Below are 5,966 nucleotides of genomic sequence, written 5' to 3'. Positions count from 1 at the left end.
AGTGATAGTAGGGACTCGGCGAGTTGGCGGCCCAACTAAGCGAGTCAGGTCAACTGTAAGTTGACTTTGACAGGGAGAGTTGACTTTAGCCTGGGGTAAAAGAGTCATTTTACCCCAATGTAGTTATTAGTATTTGATTGAGTGAATTTGTGGAATTGTGGCCGGGGAGATACCGGAGCAGCAGCAGATAGTTTCCAGAGCCATACACTCAGCAGCCAGTTCACGAGGTGAGTTTCCTTCCAGTAGGAACGGGTCTAAGGCCACAATGCCGGCCCATTCAGTTAGCAGTAGTTTTCGGACTTCGGTGCGATGCAGTAGTTAGTATGTTTGATGCCTTCGTGGCTTAGACAGGATTTATGTGCTATGTGTTATGTGTTATGTGTTCCGGGCTACGGCCCAATGCAGTATGCAGTATATGTGTTCATGCTAGCTGATATGTTATGCCATGCTATGTTAAGTCAGTTTCCGGATTTCGGTCCGATGCAGGGGGCAAGGCCCCAGTTAGTCCGGGTTTCGGTCCGATGCAGGGGGAAAGACCCCAGTGAGTCCGGATTTCGGTCCGATGCAGGGGACAAGGTCCCAGTCAGTTTCCGGACTTCGGTCCGATGCAGGGGGCACGACCCTAGTTAGTCCGGACTTCGGTCCGATGCAGGGGACAAGGTCCCAGTCAGTTTCCGGAATTCGGTCTGATGCAGGGGGCAAGGCCCAGTTAGTCCGGACCTCGGTCCGATGCAGTGGGCAAGGCCCAGTATGTGCTTTATATGTTATTGTATGGTATGTGGTAGTTTGGGGGAGCTCACTAAGCTTTGTGCGTACAGTTCTAGTTTTTGTTTCAGGTACTTCCGCAAGTAAAGGGAAGAGCTCGGGTTGATGGCATCGCGCACACCATAGCTTCAGTTGGCCTGGGAGTTGTCTTTAGTTTTTCATAGATGTGATTTGATACAGTCTTGATACGTACGAATTTTACTTTATGATATTAACATGGTGTTTTTAGTAATTATTAAACAAAAATTTTTTGGGTCGTATTTTGGGATGTTATAGTTTGGACCTAATCTCTCTCTTTCTCTCTCTCTCTCTCTCTCTCTCTATATATATATATATATATATATATATATATATATATATACACATATATATATATATATATCCTAATTTTGTGTATTTCTATGATTCCGATTTTGTTAGGTTTAATTCTGATTTTTTTTCTTTCTAATTGGCTGTGAATCTCTATGATTTGTCTTTTGACAGTCAGTTTATTTGTTCTATGTTAGCTTCTTTTGTAATTTATTCTTCAATCAGATATGGAAATCTAGTGTAAATGCTTCCCAATTCATTATGATCTTAAGAATGCCACTAATTTTGACTTCACCTACAGTATCCTAGATCAACAAAGAAAATAAAGATTTACTCATTTTCTTTAGGATTTTGCAAACAAAATCAGTTAGACATGCTCTGATGGACAATCAGTTTTGTTTAGCAACAGATGAGCAGACTATATGCATTTGCAATTCTGTATAAATCCACTCAAGTATTAATCCTATTTCTAGGTACCTAAATAGTTCCTTAAGCTCTCAGACTTGTTATGTATCCAGTTAAGAACGTGATCTGTTTATATCACATAGAAAAGCTCAAACTGTAATGATTTGGGTAACAAAAATTCCCAATTTTGGTATAAATGAAAATCAAATTCTCTTGCAAAATATCATTTTAATTGAATACATTACCTATGTATTTATTTCTGAACATTGTAAACTAAACTGTTTTTGGAAATCTCTTTTGGTGGTTGTTGTTGTCCTAACTCTGTTTTTTATATTATTTATGTGAACTGATTCTTTTACAGATTATGCTATTAACATCTTATTATTCTGAAAACTCTTGTTTCCTCTCAGTTTAGACCAATATAACTTGAAATTATCTAGAGTGATGCCTTTTCTCAACTTTAGATTAACTTATTCCTTAATTTAACAACCCCGCCTGAGTTTTATATACCACTTCCATTATACATTTATGTTATTTTCAGGATTTTTTCTTTTACCATAGCATATGGAAAAGTCTTGGATGAATATAGTTCATAGGACAAAGGACCCAAGATGATTTTCATTTATACCAAAACTGGGAATTAGAAGCCCTCCGAAGATTAATGGATGAATCGCACCAGGAGCTTTTTGAAGGATATCAAATGAAGACCATGGTTTGAACCCATAAGCATTTTTCGTACCTATATAGTTCATCGTTACGCTCGATTATGTTTCTTTTGGAAGCTGTGGTTTTGTTTCATATTGAAATGAAGACCAAGACTTTAACCTGTAAGCATCTGCCATTTATATCATTTTTTATTTGAATCTATTTTTCCTTTGATTTCACATGTTTGAATTTCTGTTTTTTTCATAGGAGATGCTGAAACAAAATAGATAGGGTCGACTCTTGGAAGGTAAAAGTGTTTTATGTTTGATTGAATTTTTTGAGTTTGTTTATTCTCATTAATTGGAGAAAATTTACAAGAAAAACCAAAAAAATTCTTTTCCAGAAAACTCACAAGAAAGCAAAGGACATGCCAAGAGTGGGAAATTTGACCAAGTAGAATGTTGTTGGCTAGAAACTCAACAAGAAAGCAAAGGATATGCCAAGAGATTTTTGAAGTTTAAGAAGGTAATAATTATGAAATTTACTACAAATGTACTTATGGGGCCATCATTAAAGTAGAGCAAAAACTATACATTCTATGTACATATAATATAAAAAAGGAAAGATGCAATAAATAGCAACACACATTTGTTTATTTGTTTATTATAGCATCTGGCTTCCGTTTCTTTTTCTATAAAAGTGTTGTACTTTCAACCTTTTAAAAAGTACATTGTTGAATAGGACAAGTTATTCTGCTTACTGTCCCACCTACTGGTAGCAAATGCATAGTTATAATGTTGTAATATTATAACAATAACAAGATATTAAATATGTGACTTTATGAGTCTTCATTTTTTGGTTTGCAAAGGATATTGGATGTGTAGATAAAGATATAGGAGGTCAACATGAGTCATCTTCCCTTCGTGATGAAGTAAGTAATTCGATCTTATCAAATTAAAAAGTTACTTGTACTATGAATTATTTCTAGGGTATTTTACTTATCGGAAATTTGTATATGCCAGATCATCCAAATCAATATAGCTATAGCCTATATGATATAATGTGCTTTTAGGATGTAATTTTTTGGGGATTAGGTTTACTGGAACAAAGTACAATACAGATGAATGACTTGGTGCGAAAATAAAAACAAAGGGCATTATTGTCTTTTTTGGGTTTATGTTAAATGCGACAGGTATATTCAATAATGTATAAAACATGGTGACTATGGTTAGCAGGGGATTAGAAAAGAGTTGGTTTGATGTTTTAAAGATTTGGTACGATAAAAATTCTAAAGGGTATTTTGGTCCTATTTTGGAATTTAATGGATCTAAGACATGGTGTAACTATAACTCTAGTCCTCTAATTGTGTTAATCTTGATTTTAGATTCAGTTTGATAGGGATTAGTTTCATTAGAAAAAAGGATAGTAGAGAAGGAATGATATAGAAGATTTTTTTTTGATGAAAATGAGATGTTACAGTTAACCCTGTATCCTTACAGTTTACAAACGCTTTGAGTTTGATAGAAAAAAGGTTTATAAAAGATATTTTTTTGGTGAAAAAACATTGCACATACAATTTTTTTTATAACCTGAACCAATAAACACCACATAGACCATTTTGCCCCTGTTTAGAAATTGACCATTACCCCCTGTTCAGAAATTGAACATTACTTAACTTTCTATTTTCTTTTTTATTAAGGTGTTGTACTTTAAAAAAAATAGCCAATTACTTTCTAAATTCAGTTTTTTTCATATTAGAAAACCTTATCTGTTCAATAACAGTTTAGAATAATAATGTCTTTTATGTACTTGTTTGATATCCAGAGTAGCTATTTGATGAATCAGAAAAGACACCGAGGAATGGATAATCCACTTAATCACATAAGATTCTAAATTTACTTGGTGTTCTGTATGATTCCTTCCTTTTTGCTATTTTTCAATATTTATTAGAGGGGTGATTTCTTTTCATTCTATCATGAAATGGAATGAAAAATTGCAATATAACCCAATTTCAACTGTGTAATTTTTAGTGATTTAAATCTTTGTAAAACAAAATTCATTCTTTTGGCTAAACTATATTTTTTATTTTTTTTTAAACTAAAAAATATGGTTTTTATCATAACCTTATTTGGGTATCTTAGAGTGTGCAATGGGCACGTGATTCTCCATTTATTATTTTGACTTCAATTCTCTATGATGATACTTTTAGTTTGTAGTGGGATATCAAATACATGTTAAATATTTTATATAGATTGCAGGCATGGTCAATATTGACTTGGGAGGATTGCTTATAGAGGCTGCAAAAGAGTTTTCTTGAAGCAAATCATGTTTTTTGAGTAACTGGAAGAGTTGAATCTTTTTTTTGGTTTTCTTTTTGTGTACTCTACTAGAAAGTTGTATTAAGGTTTTGTTGAGGACATGATGTAAGTCTGCTAGAAAGTTTTGTTAAGGTTTTGTTGAGGATATAATGTAAGTCTACATGATAATTGAGACAGTACCAATTGGAAAATAATTTCCCCTCACAATTAAATTGTTCATAGTTTATCTACCATTAATTAAGTTCCATGTGGGTTAAATGCAAGAAATAACAACAAAAATCAGTGACGAGTTTTTTGGTAACTAATTAGATAAATTAATGACGACTTTTTTTGGTCACAAAAAGGATAAACCGGTGCCGACTTTCTACGGTCACTAATTGGATAAAATAGTGACGAGTTTTTATGGTCACTAATTAGGTAAAATAGTGACGACTTTCATTGATCAGTGACAACATTTATGGATGAAACAGGTCGTAACAGATTTAGTGACCAGTATATTTTAGTCACTAATCAGTTTTTGTGACGGACCTATAGTGATGAAAAGTGACGACCACAAATTTGGTCACTAAATCATTTAGTGACAACTTCTTCTATTGTTAGTGACCAGTTCGCTTTCGTCACTAATTGACATTTTTTTGTAGCGTGTGTGTGTGTGTGTGTGTGTATATATATATATATATATATATATATATATATATATATAAGGTTGTAAAACTCGTTACTCGGTACCTGTTCGGCCGACTACCGAGTAACGAGTACTTGGGGAGTACTCGGATTCGGTAATTCATGTAGAAATATTTTTAAGCAAATTATATATGTCAAAATCATAAGTTGATCCAAATATATAACAAAATAAATGTGAATACACAAAAACTGAAAACACATAATGGTATCACTTTTTTAATAATTGTTGAAAGTATAATATATATATATATATATATATATATATATATATATATATATATATATAGTAATAATCGAATGTGTGTGTGTGTGTTAAAAAATAAATCATTAAGTATTTTATATATATTAATCACTGAGTTAACTGATTTTTACAGCATTGCCCAGTTTAGTAAGAGGCCGATTGGGGAGTACTCGAGATTCTGTAACTCGTCTCGATAAAGGTCGAGTAGCGAGTACTCGGATGAGTAATCGGTCAACTTGGAGAGTTTTACAATATTGTGTGTGTGTGTGTGTCTATATATATATATATATATATATATATATATATATATATATATATATATATATATATATATATATATTGGTGAAAATAACACAATTGATTTACAAGGAAAGCCTTTGATCCTTGGTAGAATCTTCAACATAAAACCTTAGGAGGTGATAATGATCACCTGCCTTGTTTGATTTTATTAATCGAAAAGAAAGTAATAGAAGTATGCTTGAGAGTACGACTACAAATGATTCAGTGAGTCTAAGTTGTCTATGTTATCTTAGTTGTGTGACTTTTACAAGTTTATATATATAATAGGTTGAATAACTAAAATTCTGATATTCTCGTGA

The sequence above is a fragment of the Lactuca saligna genome, chromosome 4 (assembly GCF_052625555.1).
Source record: "Lactuca saligna cultivar CGN05327 chromosome 4, ASM5262555v1, whole genome shotgun sequence".
Classification (NCBI taxonomy): domain Eukaryota; kingdom Viridiplantae; phylum Streptophyta; class Magnoliopsida; order Asterales; family Asteraceae; genus Lactuca; species Lactuca saligna.
The sequence above is the reverse complement of the archived record's forward strand: the minus strand, read 5'-3'. Positions refer to the sequence as shown.